Genomic DNA, 13,866 nt, shown 5'->3' on the forward strand with positions numbered 1-13,866 from the left:
TTGGACAGATCAGGTTCAACTTAGACTTTTAATCTGGATTCATTGGTAGTTCACACAATATTGACCCAGATGTGCCAGGATTCATAAAGTGGTGGCACATCTGGTTCAACACTATATAATTACTGACTGTAGACACTTATCTGGAGGCATGATGTGCTGCCAGATAAGGTACTACTACACTGTTCACACAAAGTCATTAGAAACTAAAACACTGTATACCCAACACTTCTAGGGCCAATCACTAGCTTCAGCACTATCGGAGCTGTCAACAGATTTGGCTGGTTGGGTGGGAGTAGGGGTGGCAGCAGGTCTGGATGGATATACATTGGTTGCATTTGAGTGTGTTTTTCATGAGTAAATACAGTAATATTGTGTTTAATAAAACTTTATTTGTTCTGCAGCATACTTGTTGTGTCCCCATCTGGAACATTATTACCTCTGGCATATTTATTTGAACTTTATCACATCAAGTCAGAGTTTCTTATGCTAGTTTGTGACATATGTATAGGACATATATATATATGTTGTTTACATAAAATATTTACAATTGTACGGTGGCTTTGGTAGTAAACAGCGATGAATAGAATTGCATGCAGAATAACAGTGATCGCTAACTTAGTAACATTTCATAGGTGAACATTATATTATACTGTTGCAATAAGGTAAGGGACACTGAATGAACTTAGTGCTACAGCAAAGGCATTTTCATATGGATATGAAATTTGTCCATTGCTATGGATTTTAAATGGAAAACCTTCGGATACTAACTCTGTACGCTGTACAGTGGATTTAAATCTGTGGTAACAAGTGGAGTGCCGATTAACTCCACCCAGTCACTGTTTCTATTTCCAATGCCAACTGACTCGTGTGAGTAGCTGTACAAGTTGGGAAGACAAAACATCATATTGAATTGCCAACTGTTTATAATCTCACTACTAAAACAAGAATCTATAACAAACAACAACAAGAAGCATGAAAAATGTCAGGTGCATAATGTGATGCACCCAATCCCCTGGCCATCTTTATTCCTCAGGGAAACTGATGCAGATATCAAATGTATAATTTCATGTTTTTTTAAGCTCCACAAAGTTCTTTGTTAAGCTCCTATCTTCTCAGTTATAGCTTATTCAGGTTTTTGTATCTTCAAAACTTTTTAAAGCACAAAATGTGATATTCGAATCAAGAAAAAGAATCAAGATGTATCCCCATTGAAAATTAGCAATCAAAATGTAACCCCATTTCATTGAAAATTAGCAAGCAAAAATTAGTTTGCGAGTTTGAAAATGTGCCAGAACATTAAAAGCAATTTGGAAACAGTGATGTTGTAACTGTTGTCTGTACTTACAGGGTATATTAAGTTTTAGTTTTGTAATTGGAAAGTTTGAAAGAAAATGAGCATATTCTTTTACAATTAGAGGTGTGTCTCTTTTGGAAATATTGGCAAAATTATGCAGAAAACAGGTACATTTAATTTTGACAGCAGTTTCAAACATGATAAATTGTAGCTGCTTCCCAAGAAAAATAGCACCTTAGAATTTATGATTCCACAATTTATTAGAAATAACTGTATTTGTAAGCAATATGCAAAATTTGCATTGTTTATATACTTTCAAAGGTAATGAATAAATAAAATGGGATAAAATAGGGTTAAACATGGATCAAATGACACATGACACAAATAGTTAACAGATGGAGTAGCATCCCTTGGCTGGAGTGATATGCTAATTAGTCGTATGGGATTTTGTTTTGTTCTTGTATACCCATAGACGTTTTGATAAACAAATTACATATGGAGACAGTTCAGTTTACATTTGTAACATTTACACACTGAAAACTTTTAAAAGTCCTTGAACACTCTCTGAAACCAAAACAACTTTCTGTGGCTGTACAAAACATTGTACATTAGCATAAAAATTGAAAAGACGTTGTAAACCATGTAAGTTGTGGTGTGTGTGTGTGTGTGTGGGATTATATGAATTATATATTTTTTGTGTAGGGGAGAGGAAAACACTTTCATTCAGATGAGACTGTTCACATCACAGTAATGTGTCCTTCATTTGATCATATTTTACAACTGCTTAACTTTTCCTTTAAGAGACATCACTTAATTTAAAATCTTGATAAAACTCTGTGGTTTCAGAAAAGAAAATGACAGGGCTTTGTAGTGAATTTTATGACATAGTCCCCAAGGAGAGGGGAAAAGGGGACAAGATATTGCAGGAATATGTGCTTTCCTGTCTTTATCTATATTGCAGAATTAATTGGCATGCTCAGATGAGTTGTAGTTGTTAGCAGGCTGTTGAACAAATCAGTACAAGAACTTGATCTTTAGTACAGTACATGTAGTAGCATATAATGTTAAATTAAATTGCTGAATTAATATTATAAATCACGTACTATAAATAGTACTTAGCTGTAAATTGTTCTGGAATGTTTAGAGTTTCAACAATGTATATGTTGTGCACATTCACTTGCATAAATATTACAACATGATTGACATGTTTTTAGCTCATCTGGTCATATGGTCAAGTGAGTTTTGGTGTAGCCTCAGTCCAGCTGTGTTGTCCTTTGTGTATCCATCAACCATTGATATTTTAAAGTTCACAAACAGCACAGCAGCATGGACCAGATTTAACCAAAATTAGCATATGATGCTGGTCTGCCATCAACTATAACCACCATTACCAAAATAATAAAAACCCTTAAAGAACTCACTCACAAAAACTGTTCAACTGAATTTGACCAAAAATTGGACAGCATTCTGGCATGAAGGGTTTTCAAATAGTTTAAATGATATTGAACCACCATTACTAAAAACAGAGAAACCTTAAACTTGTTCCCAAAAATGATCAACAGAATTTTTCCAAATTTGACAGAACAGGTCTAGGCACATTGCTAAAATTTGAAAAACCTTTAAAGAATTTATTCCCTAAAACAACTCAGTAGAATTTTACCAATTTTGATAGAGATCATCCATGTAATTAAGGCCTACCAGCATTTGACAACAAATGATCCTGATATTCTATCATATGCAGAATAACATTGAAACAATTGCTTTCATAACTTTGCAATCAACAGCATAGGAAAGACCCATATTTCTTACAAGCTCAGCATCACTTGTATTGGTCTTAGACAGAAGTCAACCAGGTCTGTGATTTTAACCATCCTGGTCTTTTTATTCAATATTTCACATCACCAAGATTTTAAGGATGGAAAGAAAACTGGACAGAATTAGCTTTGGGCTGCCCATTTTTGAAATAGGAGGAAGCATTTTGGAGAATTTAATAAAGATTGCAGGGTCAAATAATAGGCATTAATCTTGTCTGTAACCACATATGTAAATACTGGTGTGTGTGTATATATTGTTCAGCATGTTATTTTACCACATATGCCAAATGAAGACTTTAAAGAGTCTTAAATTATTTGTCTGACAGTAAACCCACCACTACTTTTTGGGACCATTTTATTAGCCTGGCCCCTGATCTTATGGGAGTAAACCCACCACTACCTTTTGGGACCATTTTATTAGCCTGGCCCCTGATCTTATGGGAGTAAAGCCACCACTACTTTTTGGGACCATTTTATTAGCCTGGCCCCTGATCTTATGGGAGTAAACCCACCACTACTTTTTGGGACCATTTTATTAGCCTGGCCCCTGATCTTTTGGGAGAAACTCTGTATATCAAGTCAAGCTAGATTACCATTCTCATATTTTTATATTTGGTTTATGGGCTACCCACTGATACATTTTCAACAGAATTGATTGGGAATGGATAAAAATTTCACTCATTAATTGTTGATAATGTGCACATTTTGGGGTTGAGACATCTTTGTATTTATTGCCATGCTCATTTACAGATAATGGCAATTTTATTCAGCTTGTGACTAATGCGCTTTTTTTAAATTCAAAGAAAAGAAAACCTTTTTCCAGGAACTGTTCACTGTTGTTTTTTAATTGGTTACCAGTTTGCATGGATTTTATGTTTGGTGCAAGCCACAAGTTCTAGAATGAAAGTTAATAAATATGTCATTTTTCACACACAAAACCTCCAGAACTGCTTAGTGTAGGTGCTTTCTGGGTCAGATTTTGGAAACTTAATTCCACCACTGAAATTCTTGTTTATATCTGTGATTGATTTGGGGCCCCGCGTGGCCGAGTGGTCTAAAGCACTCTTCGTTACGGATCACTGCCATCTCACCTCTGTCTGCGGCGGTTCAAGTCTAAGATTCAGCCAATGTGGGCATGTGAGAAAGCTTGCCAGTAGCTTCTCGTGGGTCGGTGGTTCTTTCCGGGGTTTTCCGGGTTCTTCCTCCACCATTAATACTGGCTGCCATGTATAGCCTATCGTGCTGAAAAATGGCGTTAAACCCCACAACAACAACAACAACAACAACATATCTGTGATTGAGTTTTATGTGATATTTCACTTGTTCAGATTTGGGCGTTTTTGCTTTCAGAAATGATGCTCAGATATCTTGACAACCTTTACTGAAGCTAAACACCTATTTTATGCCACTTGGGCTCTTTAGAGATCACTAGACCAACCATAACCCGTTAACATCTTTAATCTTTTCCAAATTGCTTCTGATCACACATAGTATAATCCATCTGAATAAAATTTAAGCACTAAAGACAAATTGACCAAAAGAATCCATGTAATCTAATTCTATGATCATCCTTAATCCATTAACATGCTTAATCCTTTGTAAATTATGACTGATTACACTAGTATACTCAGTTATTACTTTTAGGTTATTGTCTGTCAGATTAGCAGTAAAAGTGTCATGCAGACCCTGCATAAGCCAGCTCAGAATCACATGGTCACAGGAGGTCTTTACCATAAATGTACAAAACTGGCAGCAAGGTGTGAAAAAAGAAAAAGGTTTTGGAATTTTTTTTGACAATAATTTTGAGCATGCAGGAGATTTCATTGAGCGATAAAATAAGACACCCCTCATCTCAGGAGACATCTTTGCATTTATTGCTGGTTGGGAGGTTAACGTGTATAATGCTGACCCAGCGCGTACCAAAATTTAACGTGTATAATGCTGACCCAGCCCGTACCAAAATTTAACGTGTATAATGCTGACCCAGCCCGTACCAAAATTTAACTGATTGAATTCAATAAAGTTGCTTTACATATATTGTTTGCTTAGGTTTGAAATTATTTTTCCCCATTATTACCAAGCAGCAGAAAAGGTCACATATTTTGACCTTCAGGGAACACATTTAAACTTGTTCCATTAACCTTTTTGGGTTACTGGCCATTGCCAGTAACAGAGAGAGAGAGAGAGAGAGAGCCACACTGGCTCAGTATATGGCATGCCAGACACCCTACCAAAAGGATGCGAGTTCAGAACCCACTAGTGGACCAACCAGTCAACTACCATGGTGTGTCCTTGGGCAAGGAACTTTTAATTTTCCAATTGCCTCAGCACTAAAGAACCTACTGTGCTGTAAAGCACCAAACCAAACCTTACCAAGACGATAAAACCACAATGTCAACAGTTCAGTGAAAGTCCAAGCCGATAACAGATAAAACCACAATGTCAACATTTCAGTGAAAGTCCAAGCCAATAACTGAGAAAGCCACAATGTCAACATTTCAGTAAAAGTCCAAGCTGCCAAGCTGATAATTGAGAAAGCCACAATGTTGACAGTTCAGTAAAAGTCCAAGCCGATGACAGAGAAAACCACAATGTCAACATTTCAGTGAAAGTCCTTTTGGCAGTTATATGCTTTTTTGACACTTACTAATCATTTTTCCTGAATGTTCAAATTCCATCAATATGTACACATAAGACTTGCTTATTTGTATAAATGTTCTTTGTGTGTTAAAATGGGGATCTACCAAATTCAAATTCAAAAGCTCTCTCTAACCTATCTATTTATGTTGGATTATAGAGGTTTGTTCTCTTCGAGCATGTACCACTGATTTGTGTCAACATGGTAGGCTATTTAATTGCTCCTTGGGGAAGGAATTGGAGCACTTTTAAATTGAAGTCTCTCTAACTACACTGAAATGAATAAAATTATAGTCGCTTATGCAAACTAAATGCTTTTGCGACTTGTCAATTCCTGTTGACCGGGATACTTAATCAGTCGGGGTTGTAGGAATGGAGCCACCACAATGCTGCGTTTATGTGTGAGTGTCACACTTAATTATGATGTCTAGATGAGGCATGGAAGGAGAGACATGTTCAGGACGCGCCAGATGCCACATGAAGCTAGAAACGCCAAGGCCTTTTTTAACCAAATTAGTTCCAGTTGTACGATTGGACAATAAAGATTTGTTCCAATGTTGTGTAAGCCATTTGTGTAATTAACCTAATCAACTGAGTTTTGTAATTTTGTTTATCATTATTTATAGTAGTTGGAATTATGTGCACAGAGTGTACTCAGGTTTTGAAAAAACAGTGCCAATCATCAGGGTGTTAGTCACCCCGATTATTTTTGAGTATCACATTTTGAGCTGGAGTTGTTAATTTTGAAGGCGGTATGGAAAGGATCATGTTTGATTAGGGCCACATAAGATAGAGTTATCCGAAAGAGGTCTTCAATAGCCAAAGGAAGAACCGCATGTTTTCAGGCAATTTTGGAAGTCGTTGTTCTTGTTGTTTTTTCAGCCATTTCTTGGTTGATTTCTGGGTTGTTACTTTATTGGGAGTTAGGTTGGCTGTCTTAGGTTGGCTGTCTTTGACTGGACTTCCTGGTTGCTTCAGGCTTGATGATTGAGATTTCAGCCCCTGTATATATATCAGTCTAGCAGACTTCACAGGAGACATCCTGATATCATATTTCTATAACTGGCTTGATTGTTTCTGGTACATAGATCTGTGTTTCCTGCATTAAACTCATCATCATCATCATCATTGGCGACTCGGTCTCGAAAGACCATGCGAATAGCGCCCTTGGGGTGTTGTCTGTCTCTGTTGGCAAAGTCTGCTGTGGCTGTGCAGGCCTATACGTTAGTGACAGTCCCTACTGCAGTTGGTGCAGACATACTGGGAAGTCTGCGTTACTGTGGTTGTTGTTGCGTTCTTCTTTCTCTTACGTTTCTCTGCCGCCAACTGGCCTCTCCTCGCATCAGCGACTGATATGCCATTGTTTACCATCAGTCTCCAGGTGCCTCGGTCCTCAGCCAGCTCTTCCCAGCCATCGGGTGAAATGTTGCATGCCTTCATGTCCCTCTTGCACACATCTTTGAAACGGAGTGAGGGGCGTCCGACTCTTCTCATGCCAGTGGCCAGCTATCCATATAAGATGTCCTTTGGCAGTCTTCCATCCTCCATGCGTCGGACGTGACCCAGCCATCGAAGGCGGCGTTTAATTAGCAGGGAGTACATGCTGGGGGTACTTGCATGCTGCAGGATCTCGCTGTGTGGAACACGGTCTTGCCAGCTGATTTTCAGGATGCGTTTTAGGCACCGTATATGGAAGGAGTTGAGCCGGCGTTCTTGCCTCATGTAGGTACTCCACGTCTCACTTCCATATAGAAGGGTGCTGAGAACGCAGGCCTGGTAGACTCGGACCTTGGTGTGCTCTGTCAGCGCGTTGTTTTCCCAAACCCTCTTTGTTAATCGAGCCATGATGGTGTTTGCCTTTCCAAGCCTTCTGTCCAGCTCCATATCAATCGAGAGAGTGTTGCTGATGGTTGACCCTAGGTAGGTAAAGTTGTTGACTGCTTCCAGTGTGACACCACTGATTTTGATTGAAGGGGCAATGGTGGTATCTTGCACGCTGACATTTGTTTTTTCCAAGCTGATTGTGAGACCAAACTGCGTGCAGGCAACAGCAAAACGGTCTCCCAGTCTCTGGAGGGCTTCCTCCGTGTGGGCCACAAGAGCTGCGTCATCTGCAAAAAGCATCTCCCTGATGAGCACAGCTTTCACTTTGGTCTTTGAGCGCAGTCGTGCCAGGTTGAACAGCCTCCCATCAGACCTGGTGTGTAGATATATGCCATCCGTGGACGTGTCGAAGGCGTAGGACAGGAGCAGGGAGAAGAAGATCCCAAAAAGTGTTGGTGCCAGCACACAGCCCTGCTTCACACCACTGTTAATTGGGAAGGAAGTTGAGGATGATCCATCATACAGGACTGTTCCCTTCATATCTGCATGGAAAGAGATTATCATGCTGAGGAGTTTTGGGGGGCAACCGATCTTACTCAGAAGTTCAAAAAGGCCCTTCCTGCTGACCAAGTCAAAGGCCTTGGTGAGGTCGATGAACATCATGTAGAGTGGTTGACCTTGCTCTCTGCTCTTCTCTTGGAGTTGTCGTAGGGAGAAGATCATGTCTGTCGTCGACCTGCCTGCTCTGAAGCCGCACTGTGATTCCGGGTACACACGGTCTGCCAGCAACTGCAGCCTGTTGAGTATGATGCGGGCATACACTTTACCAACAATACTCAAGAGCGAGATCCCTCTGTAATTATTACAGTCACTGCGGTCGCCATTGTTTTTGTAAAGGGTCACAATTGTGGCATCACGCATGTCTTGGGGGACTACTCCTTCCTCCCAACAGCGGCAAAGTAGGTCGTGCAGTGGTTTAATCAATGCTGGTTTTCCACGTTTGATAGCTTCGGGCGGGATGCTGTCACTACCTGGTGCTTTGTCGTTTGGAAGGCAGTCGATTGCTTTGCTGAGCTCCTCTAAGGTTGGCACTTTGTCGAGCTCTTCCATGGTGGGCAGATTCTTTATGCTGCTGAGGGCTGCATCAGTGACTGACGTTTCTCGGGAGTATAGTTCTGAGTAGTGCTCCACCCATCTGGCCATCTGTTGCCCACGGTCTGTGATCTTCTCTCCCGTCAGGGATTTCAGGGGAGCGACCCCTTTCACTGTAGGGCCTAGAGCCTTCTTGATGCCACTGTACATGCCTTGGATGTGTCCGGACTCGGCACTGCGTTGGATTCCTTCACACAGTTGTTGCCAGTACTCGTTCGCACACTGTCTAGCAATGCGTTGGGTGTTACTTCGGGCACTTCTGAGAGCAGCAAGCGTCCATTCATTAGGGCATTTTTTGTAAGCTATGAAGGCTTTTCGTTTCTCCTCGATTTGTGGTTCCATCCTTGATAGGTGTGCATTGAACCAGTCCTGGCTGGGTCGTTCCTTCTTGCCAAACGTTGACATAGCTGTACTGTAGATGGCACCCTTCATGGCGTTCCACTTGGCTGTAGCGTCATACTCAGGCAGGTCCTGGAGAGCCTTGTTCAGGGCAGACACATACTCCTCCACCTTGGCAGGGACTGACATCTGTGCAGTGTTTATGCGAGGACGTCCTTTTGGTTTTGAGCGGTGTAGCGCGTGTGGCTGTAGTCGCACTCTGCTGCTCACAAGGGCATGGTCGGAGTCACAGTCTGCACTGTGGTAGGTTCTGGTGGAGAGGACGCTGTTAAGGGCAGAGCGCCTGGTGATGACCAAGTCGAGTTGGTGCCAGTGATGAGATCTGGGGTGTTTCCATGACACTTTTTGTTGTGGCTTACACTTGAAGAAGGTGTTTGTGATGCACAGGCCATGGTAGGTGCATAGCTCCAGCAGTCTCTGGCCGTTTTCATTGGTCTTTCCAGTGCCATGATATCTGAGGCAGGTAGGCCAGGACTCCTGGTCCGCACCTACTCTGGCATTAAAGTCGCCGAGGAGGAATAGTGGTTCATTTTTGGGGCATCCTTTGATCTGTTCGTCCAGCTGCCCATAGAACTGATCCTTCACGTCTTCTGATGACGTGAGGGTTGGGGCGTAGACACTGATGATGTTGACAGGACCTGAAGTAGTGGTGAGGTGGATGGACAAGAGATGCTCAGTGCCCCCTGTGGGAGGTTCAACCGAGGCCAGGAGATTGTTTTTGATGGCAAAGCCCACTCCGTGCTGACGGGGCTCCTCAGGTTCTCGACCCTTCCAGAAGAAGGTGTAGTTTTCCTCTCTGAGGGAGCCACTAGAGGCGAGCCTGGTTTCCTGGAGGGCAGCTATGCTGATATTTAGTCTGGTGAGTTCTCTATCGATGATGGCCGTCTTTCTGGTGTCGTCCACTTCTCTGAGGTCATCGGAGATGCCTGTACACATGGTGCGCACATTCCAGCTTGCAAATCGAAGAGCTGGAGTCTTCTTTATTGGTTTCTTGTTTCTTTTGTCTGGTGTGGAATTACCGTCTGCTTGTCATGCTGAACAACACACTGAGCTCCAGACACCCACTGGAGCAGGCAGACGATGGCGGGTCAACACCTTATTGACCGGGGGCTGCCCGGCTTGAGGCGGGCGATAGTTGGCCAGTGGGACACGATGATCCCTCCCACCGTCAAAGCTGACCCGTGGCGCCCCTTCCCTACGCCAATCGGGTGGGACTTATAACCCGTAAACTGTCAGCTTCCGTGTTGTTTCCTCACTCAGTAGCGAGACTGGAGTGTCCTCTCCAGGGCGCAAGCCTGGGCGTGGAGTATGGAGATCCTGGGCTGCCCAGACGTCAGGATCCCCCTCTCGTCCTTGCTGGTGGGGTCCAAAGGAACGCTGAGCATGACATTTGGCACCAGTTTGGATGCAGGAGCTGCCGGAAGGAGGTCGTAGTCGACCCCCAGCCGCCTTAGGGGCTCCACTCCTGATTTTCTGTCTGGGTTTACTCCCATAGCCTTTCCTTCTCCCGAAGATATCCACAAGGCAGTGGAGCCATAATCCAATGGATGGGACTTGGTTGGTTTTGAATCAGAGTTTCCTTCTCCTAGATGAACTGCCTGACAAGGCTAACGAGCTTCATCTGCCTGGGTTTGGGGTCAGAGTTTCCCTTCTCTTAGACTGGTTGCCTGCCAAGGCTAATGAGCCCAGTCTGCCCACCCAGTTATACCGCCGGGTACTCGGTCGCGCCACACAGCAGGCTCTGTTAAAAACAGGGGGCACCGCGTGAAGGTGCTGCTGTGGACACATTAGTGTAGGAGAGGCCATATGCAAGTAACCTCCTGCCCCGCAGAGCGAGACAGTGGTCCTGCGGCGATCACTACACCTGGGAAGGAGAGGCTATGAGAGACGCTTCACTTTCCTTTGGCAAGCTGGACGTCAGGCCCAGGCCACGCACCCCCTGCATTAAACTAAACATTTGATATCTCACTAATGAGTTGTCTAGAAGTTGATTTGAAAACACATAAATGATATAATATATCTGATCAGACTCACACTCACTTTCAACCTCTTCCTCAAAATATAAATGTTAAATCAATGTAGTTTATGTGTAAGGATTGGCAAAGATTGTCAGAGTTCAAGTATAAAATAGCTATTTCTTTAAAATCTGTGCACAAGATACTCTTGCTGATTAGAGAAACTTAACCACTATCTTGTCTCTAATATCATCAGCATTTTCAAAATCTAAAACTAACTGTAAGTCCTGAAAATAATCATTTAATTAATTTGCTTAAACACAAATGCCTGTTCTCACTTACATAGAACTAGAACTGTTAAACTAAATGATTAATGTCCATAAGGTCATGGGGTGAGTGTGCTGTAAAGATTCTGCTTGTACTGTTTTGGAAGATGTGGATACTAGTCAACATGGCTATGTACCAGACTAGAAAATTGGAAAAACAGTTAAATCATATAAAAAGTCCTTACTACATTTGTCTGAGGCATTCATAAAGGCACCAGGCTTAGTCTCTGGGTGGTGGATAGGGCAAGGCATAGGCTGCAGTTCTTTTATGTAGGATGTTTCTTATCATTGTTCATCTGTAAATGGATATGTAGTACAATAGTTGGAGACACTATGAAATCCTCTCAATCAAGATAAAATATCTAAGACATTTTTTCTTTGACAACAATTGATCCCTACTTGTGTCCTTGCACCAAATGAACTCTTTAGGTCTAGTATACCATTTTATTTAATTTCTTAATCTTTGACAACTACAAAAGTGTCATCATTTTGACAGCTCTGGCAATTGACAGTTGATGACAAGAGTTAGGCTAAAATTACAAACACTAATCTCCTAGTCTTTGTGATCATGTTTTACTAATGTCCCAATTTTCAAACTTGAAATTAGAGGTTTAATTGCAACATTTTGTGATCATGAAGGTGTGTAATCTACAGAGTATTAAAGAAAGGGTATTAACTCTATTTCTGATGTCTTGATTTCAGTACAGCATTTTGAACAGTTTTTTTTCTCTCAATAATTAATGCACTCTAACATGTGTGTGTTTGTGCATGTGTGTTTGTGTGGTCATGATCTGTTGAACCTAAGAATGATTGTTCACAAGGACTTTTCATATGTGTGTGTGTGTTTGTGTGGTCATGATCTGTTGATCATAAGGATGATTGTTCACAAGGACTTTTCATATGTGTGTGTGCCCGTGTGTGTGTTTGTGTGGTCATGATCTGTTGATCGCAAGAATGATTGTTCACAAGGACTTTTCATATGATGATTGATCATAAGATGTTTATATCTTGTTGATCATTAAGTACGGCTTAGTAAACCAATGCTGGTCACACAGGATGATTGATTGATAATTAATATACAACAACAAACCATTTGCTGATACGTGTATATTTATTAGACAAAAATTTTGTATCAGTAATATTTTACCTGCGCTATTACTTAGCTATTAATTTCCAGGAGGAAAATACACCCGATCTAATGATGGAAAATCCATCCTCCCATTAGTGAGAACCAGAATCTTCCAGAACATCAAATAAGCCCCTGCATAAGAGTACCATACATTGGACATGCATGAAGGACTATCTCTTATTTTTTGGTCATGATTTTGAAATTATCATCGTATACATAAAGGAGATAACACCTCTTTAATGGATCAACGAGCAATTTATTATCATCCTGTGTGCTAACTATTCTTCATGAACTTTATGACTATACCCAGATTGATTTTTTGTTTAATCCAAACACTTAAGCTGTCTTGAGTTTTTAAAAATAGAATCATACCACTGTATAAATGTATATTTTGGCGGTTTACTTTTCCCTTCTGTAATGATGTTAGTAATTCAAATGTGTTGTTTTATTTGTATTCAAATAAAAAATGTTTATAAAATGCATGGATAGATATTCTATTTTAATTTCCCTAATTTTGGAGTTTATTGACTTTCTTGCCAATCATTCTATTCATTGTATCATGAATTGTGACTTTTTATTCATGTTAAGCAGGTTGAACACTACTTATTATTTGCATCTATCATAACTTTTATCAAGAACTTGGGTTCTTTCTATTTTTTTTAGTTCAGATAGCCTTTAATAATTTTTGTCCCTTATATTAGCAATCTTAACAAACTTGATTTTTGTTTACTCCATTGTAGTGCCATGCTTTTAAAAAGATAAAAGCCTGGTTGACTTATTATTGTCCCTAGTCTTGAAATCTTAGCATTGCTTTTTTGTACGGTTTATTTTTAGTCAAATACTCATGTAAGGTGTCTTTTCACTAAATAATTATACTAGCATAAGTCCACACTTTTCCAAGTGCATTTAATATATATTTTTTATATATCACTCTTCTTTTAGCACCTTTATTTCAGGATCAGTGTCTAAATAATAATAATAATGAGGACTTTGTATAGCGCCTAATCTTTAGAAGCTCTAAGTGCTTTACAACATTAGACAACACCTATAAGATAAAAAACATATAATGATATGATTGCAAAAACAAACACCATGAAATTAGAAAACATAAAAAACATGCTGAGAATATTTAAGGTAGGAAACATTATTATGTCTTTTAAGTTTGTTCTTGCAGTCGAAATAAGTGAATTTTGAAAGCACTCTTGAATGGTATCACTGTGTCTTTGTGTCTAAGTTCAGTAGGCAATTCATTCCATGTTGCTGGTCCCTGGTATGCAAAAGAACGCTGTCCAGATGACTTTGTTTTCATACTGGGAATAATGAGTATACGATTGTC

General features: G+C 40.6%; 1 long non-coding RNA gene across 2 annotated transcripts in view; it reads left to right on the forward strand.

Annotated features, from left to right (window-relative positions):
- LOC149795626 (uncharacterized) overlaps positions 1–12,909 on the forward strand; it is a 243,489-nt gene extending 230,580 nt beyond the window's left edge. For both annotated transcript variants that reach the window (XR_016422368.1, XR_016422369.1), the window contains exon 5: positions 12,579–12,909. This is a non-coding gene — a long non-coding RNA (uncharacterized LOC149795626). The remainder of the gene's footprint in view (positions 1–12,578) is intronic.
- Positions 12,910–13,866: the final 957 nt, after the last annotated feature.

Source organism: Sinohyriopsis cumingii, chromosome 7 (assembly GCF_028554795.1).
Source record: "Sinohyriopsis cumingii isolate HCF-2022 chromosome 7, ASM2855479v2, whole genome shotgun sequence".
NCBI classification, from domain to species: Eukaryota; Metazoa; Mollusca; class Bivalvia; order Unionida; family Unionidae; genus Sinohyriopsis; species Sinohyriopsis cumingii.